Source organism: Lactuca saligna, chromosome 3, assembly GCF_052625555.1.
Source record: "Lactuca saligna cultivar CGN05327 chromosome 3, ASM5262555v1, whole genome shotgun sequence".
Lineage (NCBI taxonomy): Eukaryota > Viridiplantae > Streptophyta > Magnoliopsida > Asterales > Asteraceae > Lactuca > Lactuca saligna.
The window spans coordinates 17,613,297-17,624,493 of record NC_136419.1 but is presented as its reverse complement, the minus strand read 5'-3'; the positions used below and the strand labels follow the sequence as shown (position 1 = coordinate 17,624,493).

Sequence of the window (11,197 nt, the reverse complement as noted above, 5' to 3'; positions counted from 1 at the left end):
ATATGGTTACTGACTTAGACATTAATCCAACAACACAAACATCCAATCACGAGAAGGATCGAGTAAAGAGAATAATTAAAATGAAAATGAGGCACTGACAAGTTTCTTGGCCAATTATACCTTTTGATTTTTTATTAAATGTTATCAATGATGTTCCTTTCGTTATACTATATCACATTTATTTCCATATAAAGCCCTTCGAACCTGCACATATTCAAAATGCACATATATAATATTGATTTTGTTTGCCAAAACCTACAAAAAAACTCACCTTCTTTCGATCTTCAGCACAGAAGGATGGAGGTTGCGTAATATGTGTAATAGGACGCAACATCGTGTTTACTAACTATATCGGAACTTAGTTGCAATTAGAAGATAAAACGGAAATAGAAGGGGAGAGATCGTCAGTGATATGCATATGTAATCATTGGTTTGAGTAATGGTTTTTGTTAATGTTGAGGCGACACCATCTGATAATCATCGATTTCCGGAGTTCTACAATCGTAATGGCGGTGTTGTGATGAGAGATCATTTATAGAAATATGATTAATTATATATCTCGATGGAATTGTAAAGGAACAGAGTCGGTACCTTTAAAATCAACCGGAGATGAGAGAACGATGAGGAACAATAACTCCAGATTTAGACAATGTGGCATTCATTTTAGGGGAAACCGACAGGCTTGATGAGCAAATCATTGGTTATGGAGGTGGAGATAAGTGAAACAGTAGATGATCCGGTGTTGGAGAAGAAGTTGATGAGGGGAATCATCAGAGAAGAGGGTCACTGTGAAGATGAGGGTAGATCGTGGGTGAGAGAGAGAGAGAGAGAGGGAGAGAGAAAGAGATAGGGATGCAATTTTAGTTACTCAGTATATTTAGGATATAATTTCATTAAAATTGTGTTTCCTATAATACCCCTGGTTTAATTAATTAAGATACTCTTCCTTCTTCTTTTTTCTACTTATTTACAAAAACATCACCTTGCAACTCGACCCTTCATTTTTTTATCTAGTGTTCCACTTTTAGTTATCAGGTTCTCGGGAAACTATGAGTTCTCAAATGATCATTTCTCTCTCTCTCTCTCTCTCTCTCTCTCTCTCTCTTTCTCTCTCTCTCTCACTCTCTCTCTTTATATATATATATATATATATATATATATATATATATATATATATATATATATATATATATCTGTGTGTGTGTATGTATGTCACACCTTCCCCCGTCGATGATGAAAATGCTAAGTGGTGACGGTACATAGATTTCCCAAATCACATAACTCCAATCTTAGCTACCTATTCAAATGAAAACCTACATGTCTTTAAGCTTATAATCCTTTCTTCGACTTGATCTCTGCTCCATCCTAGGAACACATGTGATTTTTGAAAACGTCAACATGATGTTGGTGAGTCCACATGTTTGTTATACTTTTATTTTGTTGTATTAAGTTAAGAATCCTTTTTCTTTTAAAAAAGAACTTTCTTAAAATATTTTATCTACCCTAGAGTACTATCTTTGCAAGATATCTAATGTTCCTATCTTATTATTTTTTAGGATATTTTAATAATCCTAATTTACTATCTTTGCAGGATATCTAACGATCCTATCTTATTATCTTTTAGGATATTTTATTAATCATAATTTACTATCTTTACATGATATTTAACTAATCCTAACGTATTTTATCTACCATGTTAAGGCGTCCCTAATGGTAGTATGATTTCTTAGGTGTTTGTAATGTATTACCATGAGCCCCCATAATCGATGCTGTTTGACTAGTGATTTCCCCGCCACGATGCTTCATTGGATGTCGAATAATGATTAACAAGAAAGTTATCCTGTCATGATTGTAGCTAACAATCATAGGTGGGGGTTTCAATCCCCGTATATATATATATATATATATATATATATATATATATATATATATATATATATATATATATATATATACATATCTTTCTAGTTGTTGTAAGATTAACAATTATAGGTATCGGGGTAGTCGAATTTAAGCTTGCGATACATGTCTATATACCTTAGTTATGTTTATTTTGAAAACGTGACATTTGGGCAGACTAACGATTAGGTACGGTGCATATCCTTATATTTGACCAACATTACTTCTAGGTACTGTATTATCCTACGGAATTAGCCATTATAACTTCTAGGTATTATCTCTTCCTAAACTATCAGGCATCATAACTCTTAGAAATAATATCATAGCTTATAACTAGGTATAATGTCTATAGCTACATTATCCTAAGGTTTTAAGCTTTATAAAAAAAAAATTTATGGATATAAATATAATTTGATAAATCATTTTGATAAGCATGTATCCCCCACTGGCAAAACATTTAAAACAGTGAAATAGGGGTCATGAACTCACTCTAGTAGCGTATTCCAAAGCATCCAAGGTATTGCACTCAAAGCTCCGCGTCAATGGGAGCACTTCTGAAAGATCTTGAGAGATATAAAAAGAGTTTTGGGTGTGAGAAAATCAAAAAGTGAGCACCTCTATTTATAGTGGTTGTGCGCGTGGCACACTTCATGTGCGACGTGCACTCACTTCGTGGCTACATCTAAAGCTTGCCACGTGTCACACTTCTGATGGTCCAAGTCTCCCTAATCTAGACGGATATAGGTATCAGGTGTGCGTGTCAAGCATAGCGCACACTTAGCGTGCACCTCTAAATTTTTTTGTGAAAATTCAGATCTTCCTTATATGAATCTTGTTTCTTACCCTCTTTATATATTCGTGTAGCTCTCTACTAGTACTATCACTTTCCTTAAGGTTGCGTTCCCAGAATTTTAACCCGTATTTTATTTTTCTAAAAATCGTATCTCCTTCATGAGAAATCCATTTTTTACCTTTTTCCTTTCAAAGTCCCTATCTCTCACAATACTACGATTTTCCTTTTTGTGACGTTAGCCAAAACTCAACCGATTTCTTCATGCCATTTTGACGTTAATAAAGTTATAATACGGTTGATTTTTATCTTTTATAAAATCATAACTCCTTCGATCGGAGTCAGATTTTTATTGATCGAACTACATGTGGATTATGAGATACCGATTCAACATCAATATATAACACATTCAAGGAAATTATTATTCATTCGATCCCTTTCGTTAGCTCTATTCGAATACGACCATGACAAACAATGATGGTGGTAGGCATGTTGTGCTTTAAAATCCAATCTCATTAGGATACTAGGTTATAACCAGTGTACCACATGGACCAACGGAAAACCATTTTAGAAGTTAATAACTGTTATAATTAATAATACATTTGCAAACATATATTTTTTTAGAAGCTTAAATTCTTTGTCCATAACTGTAAAATTGTTAATTTAAAATAATTTTGCAATCCATTTTGAAGCTATTAGCAACATTTTTTTTATGTTTAGATTAATAATAAAAAAAACAACATAAGTAATCATTCATAGACAGAATGTTTTATGTACCTTAAACACTACACTATATATATATATATATATATATATATATATATATATATATATATATATATATATATATATATATATATAGTCAAGATCAAATAAGAAGAAAATTTTTGGTAGGAAGGTAAGAAATTTTTTTATATGCATATTTTCTTAGCAAAAAATGAAATGAATCATTAGATGATTCACAAGAAAAAATTCCGAAAAAAATACCTTCATGATTCATTTTTAGGTAAATCAAGAAAAAAATTCACTTTTATGACAATTTTAGTTAATATCAACAAAATCATCATAAAAATGAATCATCAAAGTGTTTTTTCGGAATTTTTTTTGGTTAATCATGTTATTATTGATTCATTTAGTGATTCATTTTTTTTTCGCCAAAAAAATAAGTCGAACAAAAATATCTTACCTTCCTATAAAAATAAAATTGTTACCGGATCTCTATATATATATATATATATATATATATATATATATATATATATATATATATATATATATATATAGAAGTAAGTTCATGCGAAAATATAAATATCCTGCGAAAACAGCTTTTATCTTATGAAAATTAGATACATGTACTATAAAAAAATAATTTTATTAGCAATAAATTAAAGATAGTAAGTTTACATTAGATGGTGTTATGATAATATAGATTTAAAGACGGTTTTTATAATTATATTTTTTTCACGTCCTTAATCATTTTTAAATTCATGTTTTCATAATAAAAATGTTAAAAATCATACTTTGCTAATATGAAATAGTCTATCATCTATCATCGATTATCATCATGTATTTCAAAGTTTGGATGAATTATTTTCCAAAATATAATGTTGAGGTGACATAATATCATATGGTTTTCTTGTTTTCGCGTTTTCGCAAATTATTTGCATTTTCGCATGAACCCTCCCCTATATATATATATATATATATATATATATATATATATATATATATATATATATATATATATATATATATATATATATATATATGTTCAGGTGTTTAAACTAAGTATTGTGTTATTGTATACATAACTGTAGGCCTATCAAAATTAAATAAATATTTAAATAATTAAATAAATAAACAAGGGTATTTTAGTAATTTGATTAATAGCTTCCACAAATAGTACCTGTAATCACGCTAGCATTCAGCTTTAACCTAATTTCTTTTCTTATATGCACCTTCATCGATTACCGCCTCATTCAATTACTATTGGATGACTTCGAAGAGGTGGTGTCGACACCAACAGTCAGCAGACGCAGTATAGCATAGCAGGGCGCAGGCGGCAGCAAACCTTCAGTCTTCTCTCTGTCTTCTCTTCTATTCTTCTTTCGATGGGTGCCGGAGGGCTGGCTTCCATCGTATTTGGATTGATTGCCGATGCCTTCAGTGGCGCTAGCTTCAATGCGATCGGTACAATTGCGTTTAGTATCGCTGATGCCAGTGGCGACGATGATACACTCATGTCCATCGCCGTCCACTTTCCTACTCAGGTAATTTAACCAAAATTTACTTTTCATAGTCGTGATTTTTGACAAATTAAGGGTTTCCAATTCCCCAAATTGTTAGGTTACAGTTGAAATTGCGAAAATAGATCGTTACATTCAACTATGAATAGTGCAGAATTGGATCAGTATTTGTTGATTATTGGTGTTAAACATGTAAAAATAGTGTTTGGTTTCGGAATTGTTGACAGGCGATTGGTGCAGCTGGTGGTGTGATGTCTCTTTTGGAGTTGATGCCATTAGAGTACAAACATCTGCTAGAATGACCTACTTTAAAAGTATATTTGCATACTAGAGCCATTGCTGAGGGAGTTTTGACTTTCGTTATCACTTTTGTTGTTCTCTTGATCATCATCAAGGGTCCTAACTGTTGGATTAGTGTCTAAGTCCATAACTATTTTGGTATGTACTTGACCCGATGGTGCATGGTCCTTTTGGGTTGCCTTCACCAAAGCAACTTGATTGGAGAAATAAATAAAGAGAGAGAGGTTATTATGATTTATTAATATGTTATAAGAATAATATATTAAAGGAGAAATCATATTTGTTTAATTAATATTGGTCAATAATTAATTGGGAATTAATTTTGTGATCAAGTGTAATTAATTAAACTAGAGGGGCTGATTTGTAATTATGTGATAGTTACAAAATAAGGTAAGGATTATCTTAAATATATGGTGAACGAATTTGAGGTGATAAGGCCTTAGAATTCGACTATGATAAGGATTCAAGGATTATCTTATGGGTTGCTTTGTGGATAAGCAATTAGATAATGATAATGACTGAAACCCTATCTCTACACCTATATAAACACCCCTTGGCTCATGAATTCGTGTATCCCTTCCCAAGAAGTCCTAAGGATGAATTCTAACCTCTCTCCTCTCTCTTTATACCTTCTCCATTTTCTCTTGGTGTTTGTAAGCCATTAGAGGAGTGACACTTGTGACTCTAAGCATTCCAAAGTCAATTCAAGGTGGAATTAGGATTGTTATTGCTATATAACAATCAAGGTATGATCTTAAACCTAATTACATATTAATATGATTACTTGAATGATAGAATTAGGGTTTATAGTCTTGGATTCAAAGCATGTACAATAGAGAAACCTAGATCCAAGCATTAGGGTTTGTATGAGCAGATAGGATGTCTTATGACCAAAACCCATCACTAACAACTTGTTCTTGAAGAATTGGATGCTTTCCATGGCACGATGGTGGTGATTCTTGTTGGTTCAAGCTATACAGGTCCTTCAATGAATCCTGCAAATGTAAGTATTACAAAACTCTTTCAGTTTATAGTTAACAGAGTTCCTTGATCCCCATATCTGATCTTTGGCAAGATTTATAATTCTTTTCACCACCTGTATTTTGGATTGCAACATGAAAAAAAAAAAAAAAGAAGAATTCATACATAACTATGATTTGAAGTTGTCCGCAAAATATATTTACAGGTATGTAATCCTTTGGTATGCAGTAATCAACGAGGAAATGGAATTGAGCATTACAACAGAATAGAATGTGATTATGGATATTTTTTTTTCTTATTGTTACTTTTTGTAAATAATGCAGTGATCATCAAGCTTCGGAATAGGGGGGATGCAACAAAGTGAACAACTCTCTTCCTTCACTTTATTAAAAAAAATTGAAAATTAATTTACATTTGTTATATTATTTTATTAGTGTTGATTACCATTATTTTTAATGATCAAGTGTTGAATACTATTATTTTTGTAGGTACGAAACAAAAGATATCAAAGCAAAATATGGTACATATGAAGCTTACAACATTCTACTGGAATGAAATCTTGAATTCTGATTCTGATTCTGCCAGAATAGAATTGTGAATATGAACATTGTATGGGATGAAGATGAACAATAACCACCATCTTCCAAAAAGAATGGATTATTCTACCAAAATAGTATACAATATAATGAAAAAAATAAATGTAATAGTATATTCTAGAATAATGATTTATATATTGTGTTTTTTTTGTTATTAATAAGTGTAACATTCTCATAGAATAATATATAATTTTGATTTTTCTTTTTCTAAGAATGTAATGAATTGTTTTTAACTTGTATCCAAAATTTTGTTGTTTTTCAAGAAGTTTATTAAATCAAAAAATATATATTATGTCAGAATGTGTATTCTTGTATGGTTTAATCATATTTTTGATTTTTTAATATGTTGATAAAAATATTCCGTCAGAATTTTCGAATTAGGAGAATTATCATACATACAATCAGATTTTTAAAATTAATAGAATCTATTTTCCTTAAAATATGCAACTTTTCTTTTTTAAATTTATATTAATTGACTAAAATACCCTTAGAATGAAATTAGAAGGTATTTTTAATTATATTTAATCTAATAATATGTATTATTCATGATCCAAAAATAAATAAAATGATTGGCCCACAGTTATGTATACAATAATACAATACTTAGTTTAAATAGAATAACCTAAGCCTATATATATATATATATATATATATATATATATATATATATATATATATATATATATATATATATATATATATATATATATATATATATATACTCTAAAAATAAAAAAAAAAATAAAGAAAAAACATATTAGACCCAAAATTGGATGAATTAGCAAAAATGGATATTAAACAAATCTAGCTTCAATTGATTTTTTTCGTAGTAAACAAACAATTGTCAATTATTTTTTATTTTAACAAATCCTAACAACATTTTTATTATAACTTTAGAAGCAATATTAACACATTCTAACCTAAAATTGCAACTTTCAAACAAACGTCACCATCTAATATTAGATTTCAATAAAGACTACTGCAACTATAAAGCATAACCAATCAAATATTACACACAAGATAAAACTCAAAATTACAAAAAGGTAAAAAAAAATCAATATTAAAGATATACTAAACATTGCAAATCATTCATTAATGACTTATTATTGAAATACAAAGCAATGAATTTAAACCCCAAAATAACATTTTAAATCTTAAATCAACTATAAATGAAAGAAGAGAAGTTGTACACAAGGAGAGAATCTAAGGTAAGTCAATACATTGGCGATATAGTCTTTTCAAAAGTAAATGAAGTCCGGAAAAGTGGTTGGGGGAATCTACTAGTGCTTTGGGTCTAAATGGTAGTATGGTGTTTTTGGGTAAGTAGGCTTGTTTTGGGTCTAAATGGTAGTATGGTGTCTTTGGGTCTGAATGAAAGTAGTAGAAGTAGGCTTGTTTTGGGTCTAAATGGGGGAATCTACTAGTGCTTTGGGTCTAAATGGTAGTATGGTGTCTTTGGGTCTGAATGAAAGTCTGCTAAGTAGTAGAAGTAGGCTTGTTTTGTTGGTATCCGTCACTTTAAAAACAATCATTTAGTAAAAAGGGGAGCTACATAGAATTCTTTCAATTTATGTTGTTTTGCGATCCAATTTGCATCAAAATGTTTAAGCTATCACAAACATGTTATTTACCATTTACAAGTAGTCTTTAAATCCAAAAAACAAATCATTATATCTTAATAATTTTGAGTAGAAATTATATGTTTCTTTAGATGATGAATCATCTCCATGTCTCCATCTTTCATGCATTGGATAATAATAAACCTAAGTTTTTATTTGTATAAAAAATAAAGTTAATCTTTGATTCCTATAAAAAAAAAAAAAAAAAAAAAAAAAAAAAAAAAAAAAAGAATAACCAAAAATAAAGTTAACATATGACAAAAAGCTAAAAAAAACATAGGAAAATTTAATATATCTAGAGAACTAAACCCATAGGCTTGAGTAATCTAGACATAAAGAAAAAAGATTATTAACAATTAATATACTTTCACAATAGGTCTAAATTAAATAACTTCCTGCTTCAAATTGGATCAAAAGAGTCATATTGAATTTCATCATAGATACAAAGATAAGCGTATATGTATGATTATAGTGTATAAATCTTTGAAATTCAGACAAGATTCTTTTCCAAGGGTGTTATTACAATAAACCAAATAGAAAACACAACCAACCTTCGTAACGAATCAATTTTGAATTTGACTAATCAGCCTACATGTTTGGTTTGAGGTGCGCTTCCATACTCAAATGATTTCCCACAACATCATGATTAATCAAACACCATGTCCACAAAGCTGCTCAAGAATCCTTAACGAACCCTAAATTATAGTCATAATTAATCAAGCACCGTTTCACGTAACAACAATATACTTGTAGTTATTTACCAATAATGGCATTCAAGAAAATGTGGTTATTTTTCAAAAACTGTTTTTTTGGTTATTTTCTTAAAAATATTTTGTAATTCGCTAATTCTTGCATTTACCCCAAGAAATAGAAACTTACTTTTATTTATCCCCAACTAAATTGCAATAACAAAAAAGAAATTAAAGTACATTGTTCATTTTGCATTTATCCTTAAGTTCAAATAATCAATATATATGCAAAAGCTATATATATATATATATATATATATATATATATATATATATATATATATATATATATATATATATATATATATATATATAGCTTTTGCATATATATTGATTATTTGAACTTAAGGATAAATATATATACATATACATATATATATATATATATATATATATATATATATATATATATATATATATATTTGATTTTATTGCATATCCAAATAAGATCAATAAAAACCAAGTATCTAACTGCCATTACCCGTGGATACTAAAAAGGAGGCAACATTAGGCCACATAAGTCATTTGGGAAAAATGGATGTTCATCAGGGCTCTTGTAGCTTCAACCTGTTTTAAGAGGGCTGCGAGCTAAAATTGATGATCCATCAATATAATTTAAATTTCCATAAAAGTGTTAAATCATAACTATAAAATTATAACATCAACATCTCATTAAATGATTAAAATTTAGCAAAATTTCAATGATTACACTACATCGATTAGACCTTTATCTTCTGATTAGCAAAATCCTTCAAAAAACCCAAGTCCTCGTACGTTGGTCTCCTAAAAAGATATCTTAAACCATTAGTCAAACCCAAACAAATGTTTCATAAAGTTACATCATACATAAAACTTCATAAAAACTACGAACTAAAGATTTTGGATTAAATTAAATTCGGTAAATGCTCATTCACCTGATGAAGTGGTTGAATAAATGATTTACCCTTTAATTCACATGAAATTTGGCCTTTGCCAACAACCCCTACATCTCAAATCTAGATAGATTAACTACAAAAGTTGATAGGTTAAGGTTCGCTTTTTATTTTGTAGGCCCTTATATAATTAGAATGATTTTTCATACAAAGTCCATAAAAAGTGAACTCTTGTACAACTTAAAGACATAACACGTTTTATATGATAAGAACTGAATTTTCTTTCTATGCAATCTTTTGTTGAATACAAAAACCAAATATAAGCTCAAAATCAAACCCTTCAAAAATAGCAGGTAACTTATGAGAAACGAAATCAAAAATTGTCTTTTGGATCTTTGAAATCACTAAAAAAAATGAAGTATAGACAACACAGTTTATATGGGTTAATGGCGTACCTAATAAGCGGTATTGATAATCGATCAACCCTAGGTCCATTTCTATGAATCTTTAAGAAAAGATATATTTACATTATATAAAATTAGTTAGATGAACAAATAAGGTATGGAATTCATGAAAAACCAAAAATGAGACTTCAAAGTTGGAATGTTTTAGGTGTTCTTCATCAGATCCAATTTACTAAAGGATTAAAAAGAAAAAAAAAAAAAAAAAAGTCAAAGTACCGCCCTTTCCAACGAACTCCATCCAAATCTTTAACCCCGTATCAATAATGATGTCATCAATTTGATGTTATTCATGGTGAGGAACATATATTAGAACAATGAATAATTTCTTGTATGTGCGTAACATACAAAAAGAATCATATTTCAAAATTTGAAATTACATATTAATATCTAAAATTAGAACTTGAAATCAGTTAGAGAGAGAGAGAGAGAGAGAGAGAGAGAGAGAGAGAGAGAGATTCGTGAAATCTGGATTGATGCAAATAGCAAAGAGCAGAGGGGCAATCATCAGAGTCTGTTTCCATTTAACCCATTTGCAGCAAAGTACAGTTGAATAAACCCTAAAATCCGTAGATGGAAATATATGTGAAGAGCAAGATTTAGGGAATTGAATCTCACATTTGGTAACTTAGAGCAGATAATTAAGAATTTCAAAATTTTGATTGCACATTTCACGAGATGTGA

The 11,197-nt window shown here is 29.4% G+C and overlaps 1 long non-coding RNA gene across 1 annotated transcript; it reads right to left on the bottom strand.

Moving 5' to 3' along the window:
• Positions 1-9,040: 9,040 nt before the first annotated feature.
• Positions 9,041-10,242, bottom strand: LOC145033430 (uncharacterized). The gene is made up of 3 exons (XR_013677544.1): positions 9,906-10,242; positions 9,662-9,761; positions 9,041-9,126 (listed from the first exon to the last, which is right to left on the bottom strand). It is a non-coding gene; the product is annotated as an uncharacterized LOC145033430 (long non-coding RNA).
• Positions 10,243-11,197: the final 955 nt, after the last annotated feature.